Source organism: Mauremys mutica, chromosome 16 (genome assembly GCF_020497125.1).
Source record: "Mauremys mutica isolate MM-2020 ecotype Southern chromosome 16, ASM2049712v1, whole genome shotgun sequence".
NCBI lineage: Eukaryota > Metazoa > Chordata > Testudines > Geoemydidae > Mauremys > Mauremys mutica.
This window is the reverse complement of record NC_059087.1, coordinates 14,385,213-14,399,483: the sequence shown is the minus strand read 5'-3', so window position 1 is coordinate 14,399,483 and position 14,271 is coordinate 14,385,213. Positions and strand designations below refer to the sequence as shown.

At 44.8% G+C, this 14,271-nt stretch overlaps 1 protein-coding gene across 3 annotated transcripts in view; it reads left to right on the top strand.

Moving 5' to 3' along the window:
• The window catches only part of GALNT9 (polypeptide N-acetylgalactosaminyltransferase 9), a 684,555-nt gene that overhangs the window by 395,223 nt on the left and 275,061 nt on the right, over nt 1–14,271 (top strand). The window contains exon 1 of one of the 3 annotated variants that reach the window (XM_044990517.1): nt 1,579–1,595. The exons of the other annotated variants lie outside the window; for them this stretch is intronic. The gene's annotated coding sequence lies outside the window, so the exon portion shown is untranslated. Of the gene's footprint in view, nt 1–1,578; nt 1,596–14,271 lie in introns of those variants that run through there. 3 annotated transcript variants of the gene reach the window in all.

Genomic DNA, 14,271 nt, shown 5'->3' with positions numbered 1-14,271 from the left:
ACTCAGTATGGCCGTTCTTATGTTTTTAAGTTGTATCCAATCACATGAGGTGCCAAACACTAACTACCCAGTTGAGTAGTCACGCTGATATCAGTGGCACTACTTGCTTGCCTAAATTAAACATGTGCTTAAGTGCTTTGCTGGATTGAGGCTAGAGCATTCAGCATCCAGCAAAATCAAACTCTATGAAAGATGTATAGATCACCCTCCTGCATGGCCTGCCACCCAACCCCCAAGTGATAGACTGCAAATTTGAGTAAATTTTCTTATATTTCTATAAATGCAGGCATAGACATCTCCCCACCCTGGGGAGATAATTTCATGCATTTGTGGAGGGGCTGGAGCAGTGATGGGCATCCTGCAGCCTCCGGGCTGCATGCGGCCCGTCAGGGTAATCCACTGGCGGGCCGTGAGACATTTTGTGGCTGTTGACTGTGTCACAGAGTGTGGAGGAGTCAGGGCCCTGCACCCCTCTTCCTGAGATTCACCATGACTCTCAGCCAGCCAGTAAAACAGAAGCTTTATTAGACGACAGGAACACCGTCCCAAGCAGAGCGTGTAGGTACAACCAGAACCCCTCAATCAAGTCCTTCTGGGGAGTTCAGGGAGCTTAGACCCCAGCTTGGGGTTCCCTGCGTTGCACCACCCAGCCCAAACTGAAACTAAAAATTCCTCCAGCAGCTTTCTCCTCCCTCCCCTCTGCTCCTCCTCTCCTTTGTTCAGTCTCCCGGGCAGAAGGTGTCACTTCTCCCAACCCCCATCCTGGCTCAGGTTACAGCTCAGGTAGCTTCCTTCTCATCCCCAATGTAACTCCCCGGCTACATTCCCAGGTCAAATCCACCCCGCTCCCTGCTCCGTCACAGACTGTCCACAGGCATGACTGCCCGCAACTCCCATTGGTCACAGTTCGCCGTTACCTGCCAATGGGAGCTGCTGGAAGCGGTGTGGGCCTCAGGGACGTGCTGACCACTGCTTCCCGCAGCTCCCATTGGTTGGGAATCATGAACCACAGCCACTGGGAGCTGAGGGTGGCCATGTCTCACGGCCCGCCAGTGGATTACCCTGACAGGCCACGGGTTGCCCACCACTTGGCTAGAGTGTTGGAGCTGTGATACACATTGTATACCATTCCAAAAAAGAGAGAACTTTTATGCAATACTTCAAATATTGTTCTTCTACTCTACCATGGTGATAAGTCAGGAGGTGTAGGAGAAAGAGTGCCTGTTTATGCTACCCCTAGCGTAACTGTCACTTTGCTAACCTGCAGACTGTCAAAAGGTAATGCAAAAAGTTGATGCATTTTTAACAGTTCTGTATTGGTTTTCAAAGAAGAAGTGGTAACAAGTTTAAGGTTGGACACTAGGCCATCAGAGATCCAAAAAATGTATCCTTGTATTTTTCAACAGAGTGTTTTCTCTTTGACATTAAGGACCGGCTTGAAGCACCTCAAAAACTGCTTAGCCTACACCCTGGATCTTCTCCAAACAGCCACTCCCATTCCCCATATATTTATTAAGAAGTAACAAGTCACCTGCCTTCATGAGTCAGCAGAAACTGCTTAACCCTCTCCTGCTGCATCAGCATCTGCTAACAGGGTGAGTGGATGGGCACCATGGAAGCAATACTATATCTTGTTTATACCTTCACACTGGTAATGGGCTGTCCCAGCATCAGATGACTTCTAGGTTAAAAACAACTTCTCTCAGTAATCTCTGTCCTTGTTGCATCATACCCAGTCCCTTTTCTTTCTTTCATCTGCAAACTACCGGGTCTCCTTTTCTTGTATCCTGAATAGTTACGATGCATTTTGAAATCAAATCTTATGAGAGAGGATTTGTTTTCTCCTATGCAATAGGGCATAACACTGTTTTCCAAAACTCTAGGCTGGAAGAACAAATCCAAAACTGTAATATTGTTCTCCTGCTAGTCCCCTAAATCCATCTTGGTCTGTAGGGAAGAGAATCACTCTTCAAAGCCAGGAACATCCAGGTAAGGAAATTATAAAGCTCCACATTAGTTTTGAATGCATCCTATTTAGCTTGACAGTAAAAGAGCTACAGGGCTGAATTTTATTACACATTTGTGAAACAGGCATTAAATGTTTCATGTCAAGAATATATTACATGGTTTAAAAATACATGCACTCAATCTCATTCAGAAAAAAAGACAGAGAAAATGAGCTGCATTCCTATGAGAGGTCAGAGTGTTTAAAATCTTAAGATTTTTTTTTAAAAAGGCACTGCAAACAAATGTAAACTATTCCCCCTCCCTTCCCAATGGCTGGCACATTTTTTGTTCTTTTGCTGTCTTAGGCACTGATTCAGCAAAGCACTTAAGCACATGCTTCGCTTTAAGCATTTAGGGACTAAACCATCCCTGTTCAGCAAAGTATTTCAGTACATGTTTAAGCATTTTGCTGAACCAGGGCCTTATGGGGGAAAAAAGGCCTGAGTGAACACGATCATGGCTATGTAAAAGTCAAGAAGCAAGAACCAGATCCTTCTACCTTTCCTCATGTAATCTCATCAGGCCAAATATCATCACGTAGTGCCTATCAAATCAGTAGAACTGCTTGCAAAGGAAAGTATTTAGTTTAAATGTTTGTTGCTCTTCTCTGGATCTAGAAAGCATGACCCGTGAGGAAAGATTGAAAAAATTGGGTTTGTTCAGTCTGGAGAAGAGAAGACTGAGAGGGGACATAACAGTTTTCAAGTACATAAAAGGCTGTTACAATGAGGAGGGTGAACATTTGTTTTTGTTAACCTCTAAGGATCGGATAAAAAGCAACAGGCTTAAATTGCAGCAAGGGAGGTGTAGGTTGGACATTAGGAAAAATGTCCAAACTGTCAAGGAGTTAAGCTCTGTGAGGTTGTGGAATCTCTGTCATTGGAGGTTTCTAAGAACAAGTTAGACAAACACCTGTTAGGAATGGTCTAGTTATTACTTAGTCCTGCCTTGAGTGCAGGGGACAGAACTAGAGGACCTACTGAGGTCCCTTCCAGTCCTACACTTCTGTGATTCTATTACTCAGTATGAGTAAGGGTGGCAGAGTCTGCTTCATTGTCTTCAATGGAACCACTTGTGGAGCGGAGCTACTGTAGATGAATAAAATGGTAGAATCTGGCCCTAACTGAGAAGAGAATCAGGCCCAATGTGCCATGTGAGCCCCTGGTGTAAATCCAGAGATTTCAGTTCAAGTTAACTGAGTTACACCAAGAGTAACTTGTCATTACAGACTAATTCAGTATTCCTCCAGTGTTAACTCTGATGGAGAGAAGATATATACTTGATACAGGTGTGGAAGAATGTTTTTTCTATATTGCAGCAGGAGGTTAGAGCCTCAGTCATGGACTGGGACCTGATTGTGTTAGGTGCTGTACAACCACCGAACAAAAAGACGGTTTCAGGTAGAATGCCAGAAAACCAAACTTCTGGGTCTAGCACGGGAAATAATATCTTTCTTTAAAAAGACAAATCAGCCAGCAAGAAACACCATTCATTTTAAGTGAGTATTTCTTTTTCTATTTCACAAGACTATTGCAGATTTGAAGAAGGAAATGTGGCTGGTGAGATCTGATCCAGGCAGCCACAGTGGCACAGACACACAGATTGATAATTGCCCTCTGAGGTCCTGGATTTCAGTCTGGCATCCCACGTGCATTCTTTCATTTTCACGCCTGTCGGCTAGCCACACCGTGTTAACTAGCGTGCGAATGCCAGTGTGGAAAGATGCCATTCTTGGAAGGATGTGTGTGGGGACTGGAAAAGAATGAATGATTGGTATTAATCACGCTATAATTAGATTTCCTTGTCAAGGCTTTGATATGTCTATGGATGTCAGATTTAACCATCTGCCAACTCATTGTCGGCAGCTAACTTTGTGCTTGCTACAAGTTAGTCTTTTTGTTTGTTGTAGAATATTTCATCCTTCACCTTGTTGCAATGAGAATATAGAAGAAGCTGTGACTGTCTCTCAGGTTTTATATTAGTATAAACTGACTTCGGTGGACTTGTTCCTGATGCCGACATAACAGTGAACAAAAATGGTTCCTGTGTGTTCAGAGGACAACAAAAAGTAATGGGTTTGTCTATTTAAATAAGTATTTTTTCATGAGGCAGAATTGCAGTTGGGGTTCACTGCATAGAGCAAATCCTTCTTTTCCCAGAGTTTCCCTCAGTTTACAAATGAGACTGGTCTCCCCCTTAATGCCTTAGCTTGTGGTTAAGCATGAATGTTATTGCTACTGCTAACTATACACAGAGTACAGGTCCTGTTTTCCTTGAAAAATCACGAGTAACCACTTTTCTTTGTCACAATAATGAGGTAATAAAGTCCAACAGGACATGCATTATTGCATATTACTGCATGTTACAGAACAAGATACGCATTTTGGTCAATCAAAGCCTGAAAATCAGGGGCAGCTCCAGCCATTTCGCCGCCCCAAGCACGGCGGCATGCTGCGGGGGTGCTCTGCTGGCAGCCAGTCCCGCGGCTCCAGTGGACCTCCCGCAGACGTGCCTGCGGATGCTCCACCGAAGCCGCGGGACCAGCGGACCCTCCACAGGCACGTCTGCGGGAGGTCCACCAGAGCTGCCTGCCACCCTCCCGGCGACCAGCAAAGCTCCCCCCGTGGCATGCCGCCCCAAGCACGCAGTTGGCATGCTGGGGCTTGGAGCCGCCCCTGCTGAAAATATCAAACACGGCTTCACTGCAACTTTTACTGTCGCACTGTTTCTACAGAGAAACTTCTACTAGGCACCTTTGTCATCTTTTTGCTGTGCTGGTTAGTTGGGGTGGGGAAGATCTGTATGCTGAAGAATTCCGTGTGGAGGGCAAATACTGTGTAAAGGTGGAGTAATACTGACCTAAGCTCTGATTCAGGAAAGCACTTAGCATGTGCTTAAGTGTTGTGGTGAATAAGGATGGACTAAAAGGGGAGGAAGGATGATTCTGTGGGAAGGATGCTAATCTGCCGCTCATCAGACCTGGGTTCCACGAGGGGCTTCTAGTTTGGCACATCACTTAGGCTCTCAATAACTCAGGTCCCATAGGTAAAATGGGATAATAGCGCTGCCTGACCTCCCAAAGGTGTTGAGGATAAATACATTAGTGTGAGGTGCTCATATAGTACAGTAACAGGGGTCATGTAGGTACCATAGCTAAATGAGGCACGTGCTTAATAGTCTTGCTGAATCCGAGCCAAAGAAAGAACTTGCTTCTGTCCTCCTCCTGGCTGGAATTTTTCTGAATTGACATAATGAAGTGGTGTTAATATGTGGGATAGTAATGGAAGCCTGCAAATATGCATGTTGCTTAGGTTTCTGAAGGCATGCTGGCCTGTGGTGTAAATGGCCTGCAGTTTTCCCTGGTTCAGCATTGCCAACCCCACGTGTTTAAAAAAAAAAATCATGAATTAGGCCTCATCCCCAAAATCATGAGATTGAGTTAAAAACCTTTTTCTGAGTTTTATTTGGCGTCTGGTTTTGAGCCAGGATCCACTGGGGTCATGTTTTCAGGCTTTTTTTTTTCTTACAAAAGTGATGGCTAGAATGGAACTCTTATTATAAAATGAAAGCTGAGATTCCTGCATCATTACTTGTCTCCAGGATCTGGGATTTTAAGAACTCTCAATATTACAAGCCACATGAGAAAATCTCGAGAGTTGGCAACAGTGCTTGTGTAAGGGACCAGTGACCATTTCAAAGCATGCTACTTTGCAAACCAACAGGGATCTACAACTTACGCGTAGCATCCATGTCTAGCAGCGGTGGTCTTGGAGGCTGCCTGGATCGTAGGCCAAAGTGCTGTTCTACAAGCACAGGACAGAATGGACGTGCAAAAGACTAAAGCACATCGTTCAGCTGATCGTCTTGCCTGTCTACTCTCTAATAACTTTTTGGCCTATTACCCAGGCATTCTGCCTCTGAGTATGTTGGACCACAGTGGTAATTAGAACTGGCTGGGAAGCTGCCTTTCACTTCCACCAAAAAAAAAAAGCGTTTTTTGGGGGTGGGGAGGGGATTGGGGTTTTTCAAAACATTGAAAACCGTCACGGAAGTGAAATTCTACAATATTTTGTTTTGGAAATACCGAAAGCCTGGAGTCTGGGAGTCAAGTGAATCAAGCAGGCCGGTGAACTGGCAGATGACTAGGCAGGTTCCCATTTCTGTCTAAAGATCAGCTGATATTGACCCATTCCCACTGAATGTTTTGTTGGTGATCCATCTGTCTTTTCCAAAGGAAAATGTTTCATTGGGAAATTTCTGACCAGCTCTTTTTGGAATATTTGTTGATGGAGTTGTACTATATGAGACTCTGGACAACTGAGGTTTTTTGTATGTCACCGTAACACGTTCCTACCTGCTGGGATTTGCGTGTGTGTTTGCGTTTTGCAGGAATTACCAGGCAATCAAGACAGTTTCCCTTGGAGTCTGTGGATTCCTTACAGGGATTATCATTAATACTTTTAAGTGGCATCGACTGTGTGCAGTCTGGCCATTCTAGTTCCCTGCTAGTAGTTAAGTCATGTGCAAAGTATCTTCCATAGATTTTGCAGTGACCTTTGACCCGAACCATGTGACTAATGATTTTGATATGGGTATGGCAAGGGAACAAATGTGTGATATTTTTATATATGTAATTTTTCTAGAATATTATTACACGTAGACAATCAAGGCCAGGTTCTGATACCCTTCCCCGGGCTGAGAAGTATCTTGCTGCACAAGTCCCATTGACTTTAATGGGATTTATCCACGTACTTACCATTAAGTTCTGCCTTAAAAGTTTTGCTGAACCAGAGTTTAAGGCACCAATCCCACACCCATTAATAGGCCCTTCAGTGGGCATTTGTTTGTCCCTGGATCAGTTTCATTTTACAGTGGGCGCCTAAGGGAGATATCTATCTTAGGCTTTGTATTCTGTCTATTGGCTCTCATTACAAGGAAGCTAATGCTATGTAGATGGCAGTCAGGGATCTCTAATTTGTTCCATATAAATGTCCCAATAAGCTTCCTACTTTGAAGTCATTTTTTCTAGGGGTGTGTGGCTGTATAAGTAACTTACATCTTAGGTGCTTACCTTCTTACATCTTATACGTACCTTCCTGGGGGAAAAAAACACATACTAAGAGTCTTGTTAGCTTCCTGCCACTGGTTCTTGTTATGCCTTCCTCTGCTATGTTAAAGCCAGATACATTCAAGCCTGAAATAAGGAACAGTTTTTTACCAAAGAGGATGATTACTCATGGGAACAAACTACCGAGGAAGTGGTGGCTTCTGCTGAAGTCTTTGACTCAAGACTTCACGCTTCTCTGTAAGCTGTGCTTTAGTCAAATGCAAGTTATTGGGCACAGTGTGGGGGTAAGTGGGTGAAAATGTTGTGGGTTATACCGGGGGGGACGGATAAATGATGTAATGGCCTCATCTGGCCTTGAATTCTATGAACCTGTGATAGCAAACATACCCTGGCAGCGCTGCATATGTGGGACTCCCGTTGAAATCAGCGGAAGTTCTGTGCATGAAGTGTTGGCAGGACAGTGCTTAATGGATGTTTCATTTTACTGAAGTCTGGATAACATTGGACATTGTATGCGGGTTGCTATGATATGCTTAGCATTGGCAGTTTCATTTAGCAAGGGCTGTTTTCACTTCATTACTATGTATTTAGAGTCTGGGGTTTGTTATCCATGGGTTTATCAGTTGACTTACATCTTAAATTCATTAAGACCTCATTTCACTATCTGGGAAGCCGTGCCAGGTTATGACCATTCGCTCAGTATGAATGACTTCCAGCTAGTGACAAATGCTCTTATTCTTATCTAGGTTGGATTATTTTCTGGAGACTCTGCACATTACGTTATCAAGGCTGCAACTCAGCATGTATCCTAACAGATGCATCAAGGCCAAAACGTATCACTCTGAGTTTAAAATCTTTAGCAAGGATAAAGATTTGCTAGTGCAAAGTTCTTCATTAATTTTAAACCTATTCTTTCAACGTACATGAATTTTAGAGCAATAGCTCTAACGGACCTGACCGATATTATTTTGTCTTATGAGCCTGCTCATTCATTTTGTTCTTCTGAATATCACAACAGCACTTAGTCTGTAGACACTATACAGATGCATAGTAATATAATTCCTGTCCCAAAAGGTTTAGTCTAAATAGACAAGATAGATATAGCGGGGAGAAAGGAAGTTATCGGTTCTGGTTTACAAATGGGAAACGGAATGACAGAGACTAAGCGACTTGCCCAGGGTCACAGAGGAAGTCTGTGACAGAGCTGAGAAATGAACTCCGATCTTGTGAGTCTGAATTTACCATCTTAACCACAAGACCATCCTTCCTCTCTGCTCTGAGACAGATACTTCTTTTGACTTGTTTCTGGTTATTCTCCACCAATGTTGGACAGTGCTAGAGTCTGTAGGTAGGTTAAAGAAACATACTCGCCAGGACCGATGGTAACTTTTGGGTTGACTCATGGCTGACTTTTGGGGCCTGTTTTTTAAAAGAAGCCTCCCTTTTGGGACCTACAATTTTTATGCCTGCAAACACCTGCCGACACAATCTGTCCTCATGGAGTAGTTGTATAGAACTGAATTGGGATGAAACTATTGGAGAAATTTCTCCAAAGTCTGTAGAATTCAATAATAGCTTTAGAATAGAATTTTTTAATCAACCTGTGGAAAATCTATTGCAGTAATATGATTCCCTGCTAATGTATATAGGATTTTTCCAGATGTATTCTGGGTACAAAAGGAGAGCAGTTAGTTGAACATCTTGCTATTTGCACTAATGATTAATTATGCTTGCAAGATTGCACCTGCAGTAATTAAGGTGTGTGCGCAATATTCCAGCTGCATAACTGGATGCTGGCTCTAAAGTTCAAGTCATTTATTTAGAAGGCAAGATAATGTAATGGTTAGAATATTGCAGCAGCTTTTAGATATTTGCCCAATTCTGATGCAGAATGAATCAGGGGAAAGTAACCCTATTGGTGGGCAGGCATGCTTGTCTCCAACAAGTGTCTGCTGTACACAGATGGCCACAGGAAGGAGTGGGCACTTCAAGCTTATTAATGAAAAATAAAGGAACACACTGGGCTGCAGCTCTGTGAATGAGTCATCCATGCGGCTGCACTCATCTTCTTTCAAAGCCAAATACTGTCTGGCGTCGCCTGCTTCTCACAATGTTATATAGTGCTTCAGAGCATGCGTCCTTCTACTCATTCGTCCTGTTTATGTCAGGGTGAAGAGCAACTCTGAACCCCCGGCAAGACATTCCTTTTACCCTAACACTCAGTAAACTTTGGAGGCAGGAGCAGAAGACTTGATCATATTGGATCAACTACAAATCACATGGCAAATCTCCATATGCATTGGTTCAGCAGGTTTTGAGTTGTGCATCTGCTTTTAAGAGTCAGGCTTACAAAATGAATCAGTAGTCATGTCAGATGGGCAGCGCTGAGCAAGTTGAACAGTTGATAATATAGTTAAAATGCAGCAGGCTGCTTCTGAATTTCCCATTGTACACTTTGTGCCCAGTCAGCTGAGTCAGAATGGGAACTGGAGGATGCAAAGTGCCTGATGCCAATGATGCAAAACTGCCAGATGTCTGGCCAGGACACAGTCCTCTGAAATTTGCCCTAGAAGGAAGCCTGGAAATCTCATTAGCTCTTGCAGAGAATGCTTGAGAATGTCCCTCTGCAGAAATGGAATTGGCATTTGTAGTTCTTAGGGTACCACCGTGATAGCATATTGTTAATGTTACCAGAATACAGCTTAATGTTAGGTATGTACCTACATCAGTCAAAGGGGATTTGCGTATATTTAAAAATGAAACACTAGGGAAGGCCAGGATTTTATATATTATATTGTTCAGGGGCGGCTCCAGACCCCAGCACGCCAAGCGCGTGCTTGGGGCGGCATGCTGCGGGGTGCACTCTGCCGGTCGCTGGGAGGGCGGCAGGTGGCTCCGGTGGACCTCCCGCAGGCGTGCCTGTGGAGGGTCCGCTGGTCTCATGCGGCATCAGTGCACCCTCCGCAGGCACGCCTGCGGGAGGTCCACCGGAGCCGCGGGACCAGCGACCGGCAGAGCGCCTCCCACGGCATGCCGCCCTGCTTGGGGCAGCGAAATGTCTAGAGTCGCCCCTGACATTGTTGATAAAACTTTGGGGCAGATTCCGCTCTCAGTGACACGGTGTGGTTCTCGAGGAACTCTCCTGAAGTCAGTGTAGCTACTCCAGGTACATACTAGTGCTGCGGGTGTCAGAGACTGGCTCGTTGTCACTAATGAGGTAGAAAACACAAAATTAAATTACGGGCCAGGTTCTCCTTTCTGTGAGGTTCCCTTTGCTTCACTCCACTGATGCGATGCTGGCTCAGATGGCTGCAGGGGGATCATCCACTCTAGTGTAAAGTGAGGAGTGGGCAGAGCCTGGCACCTGCATGCCCACACACACAATTTGCCAGCCAGCGCAGGGTGGAAGGAAGGTATGCCAGGTAAGTAGCTGATGTTTAGTGAGAATTCTAACACTCCCCCTCCTGGATCAGCTCCACTACCGGCTGTCCCTTACTCTGCTCTAGCCCCAGGACTTACCCCTAAGAGAGGGAGTGAAAGCCCCACCTCTAAACTGTTGTGGGGAGGCTCCCCCCAGTCAGAGGTGGCTGGACTGTTGGGGGGATGGATGAGCTGAGCTACTCATTATTTTCCATTTCTAATTTTGATATGTGATCCTGGAAGCTCCAGTATCTAATTGTAAGGCTGATAGTACGGTTATGCTCTCCTGGGCGATCTGATCTTGAAGGCGTGCTGTATTTATATATTGCTCAGTAAAACTTCAAAGGGAGCCAGATACCTTCTCAGCCTTTGCCAACAGGGACCAGACAGTCAATAACATTTCAGTTCCAAAGCAAGCTGTGTATGAATTACAGAAAGTGTCTCTTGCTGAAGTCAAATTCTGTCCTTCAGCTGTAAAAAGCATTGGGGTTAATTTCCTTTTAGGAAGGCTGTACCACAGGCAATTCCAACTAGCTTTCTCCCATCTAGCTTTCATCTCACTTGTGAAGCCAGGATAAACCCTGGAGGTCATTCATTCTGTCTGGGTACATAGTTGATATATCGATGATGATTTATAGAGCACCCAAAATAGGCCATTTGGGAGATAGGCAGCAGGGATGGAGGAAATAAGTAAATATCAGCAGGCAGTGGGGGGAAGGAATACACAATAGATTGAGGTTGCTTGCATGCCAAAATACCTGAATAGCTGAATCAGGCCCTCTATTATTTTCTTGATTTGTTTTTCCATCACCAAGGATTGTTTGCCTGGATACATTCTGTTTCTTCCTAATATTGCTCCAGTTTATACCTGATGACAGATCTCTAAGGGTTCCCATCAGTCTGTGATGCTATCTCAAATTGTCATCCCCAAACACTTGGTATTTTTAAACAGCTTTTTTAGAATTCAGCATCCGATGTTCAAATAACATCTACCAAGACATGCTGTGATGTGCTGGTACTAATAGGAACAGTGCTGTGACTGGAGTGGTGAAGAAACAAAACAAAACAGTTGTACACTGTAAAAGAAATATTTTACTTACAAATACTACAGCTTGGTTGGATTTTTTCCCCCTTTCATCAAAGCTGGTGCTCTTTCTTATTTCTGAAAAGCAAAACCTATTTATTTTCCTAAACAACAATGAATCGTCCTTTAAACACTGGCCAACCACTGCTGCATGTGCCTGCACGTTGGGACTTGCAAAAATAAGAGTCTGACAACTCAAATGGAGTCATCCACACTGGCTGCTTGATTTTGACACCTAAAGAGAAGACTATTCTACAGGAGTGAAGGGACGTCACAAAACCTTTATAGAGAAGTCCCAGGGAAAAGGCACTCATGTGAACCAGGAGAACCAAGTAAGCTGAGTCCCCGTCACCACAGCTATACACAATGTGAAATGGCATTAGGTACCCAAGAGCAAGGTTGTCTATATAAAAATCCTGTTTAGAGGCAGAAGGATAACAGGAAAATGCAAGCAAAAGGCAAGTTTTATCAGGGAGAAGCTTTAGTTTAGGGCTTCCGATAAGTAGTGGGAGGGGGGTGAGCTCTGCTCTGGTTTAAAAGGGAAACTTCCCTTCCCACCAAATGTGCTTTTTCTCAGAGAATTAGCTGAGGATTTGTGACTCTGGGACAATGAATCGATCGTGGTGAAAAGCTTGATTAAAATGGGACAGGCTAAGATTAGCTGGATGATCTGACTGTTGTCCATCACTATGGATATCTTGGTCCTAGCCAGAGGTGTTTATCTTGTCCTCTTTGCTCAGGGGTGTGAGATCATCTGGGAGGAACTGTAGTTTTGTAGGAATTAAATGCAAAACCTTACGTACCATAGGAGTGGAAAAGGGGCTGCTTAAAACAGTGCAGGGAATTTTGAACCCATTTGTTTTTGTTTTTGCTATCAATGAGTGACATTTAATCTGACCTGTTAGAAGATCTCTGTGTGCAGGGGCGGCTCCAGGCACCAGCGCACCAAGCGTGTGCCTGGGGCAGCAAGCCGCGGGGGGGGGGGGGGTCTGCCGGTCTCCGTGAGGGTGGCTGTCAGGCTGCCTTCCGTGCCGTTTCTGCGGTATGTCTGCCGGTCCCGCAGTTTCGGCGACAATTTGGCAGCAGGTACGCCGAAGGCACGGGACCGGCGGACCTCCCGCAGGCGTGCCGCCAAATCCACATTACCAGCGGATGTCCCACAGGCATGCCACCAAAAGCTGCCTGACTGCCGTGCTTGGGGTGCAAAATACATAGAGCTCCCCCGTCTGTGTGGCTTGAAAGCTGGTCTCTCTCCCCAACAGAAGTTGGTCCAATAAAAGAGATCACCTCATCCACCTTGTCCCTCTAATACTCTGGGACCAACACGGCTATAACAACATGTCATGTTAAATTTAATCTAGTCAGTTTCTCCTTTTGAAAATGTTTCATCTTCATTATTTCAGCTTCAACACGTTGGGACTTGGATGTGTGTCATACTTTTATCTAAAAATCCACTCCTTGTTTGTATCAGTTGCTACTCAAAATTGCTTATTTCTGCCCAACTCCAGAAAAGTGTGATTAAATGTTCTGGGTCATGTACAACCACACCCCCATAAATTGGATGGTATAAGCCCCAGCTAGTTCATCCTCTTGGGTATCCAGTATAACTCATTCAAAAATGTTAAATGTGTCAGATTTAAGCTTGTAGCCTTATAAAATGTTGTGCCAATTACCTTCCGTGGATGAGGAACTCATGCTCCCACGTGTCTGTTATGTTATAGCCCAAATGACCTAGGTTCATGATGCAGGTGTGCTAGTTGGGGCTGCAGATGAGATGATAGGTGAGCATGATCACAATTACAAGTAGGAGATGTGTACATCAATAACTTGCACACCTGAGCCAGTTGGACAAACGCTGAGCCTAACAATGGAAGGTCATTAAACCTTGATAGTCTTCTATTCAAATGGTTGCACCCTACATCAATAAGATAACTAATGCCCAGAAGAACCAGTCTGCCCAGCTGGGCTGGTAACCCGGTAACTGATCATCCGCTGGCCATGTGAGGCTGACCAGGGGGTCACCGGACAAAAGGACTGGAAATCTATAAAATGATCAGGTCAGCTATATTACAGACTAGAACAGGAGGAGAAACATATGCTAGAGGAGTGAAATCCAGGATTGGGAGCTCTGACCAGATCCCAGAACTGCTCCAGAACGGTGAGGAAACTGAGGCAGGGAACTGCATGCATGTGTGTGTTTTGCATGGGTCTTTATATCTCTTGTGCTGTCTAAAGTAGAGTGGTTGTTTTTTAGAAATCTTTACTAAGTCTGTGTCCGTTTGCTTCGTCTAAGGTGTCCCTGAGGGTTAAACTGTAACAAAGTGGAGCTCTGGGAAAGGGTGTGGATAAGCTACTGGGGTGTCTTGGAGGGTCTGCAGCACTGGTCCAGATAGGGGCTTGGGTCCCACTTCCAGAATAGGTACCAGACAGTCTGTGCCAAGGAAATATCCCAGAGTGGCCAAAGAAAGAGCAATCAGTGAAGCCAGCCCAGAGACAGGGAAGCTTAAAAGCACACAGGCCCAGTATATGGGTCCTAACACAGCAGCCAGATGAGTGTCCTCTCATACACACATAGTCCCAATGCCTTCAGTGGCATGTCCTACGTGAACAAAGGGAGCAGGGGTTTGCCCCATAAGTAGAGGAATGTTAGGCAGTTCTAGGCTGACCAGACAGCAAGTGTGAAAAATTGGGA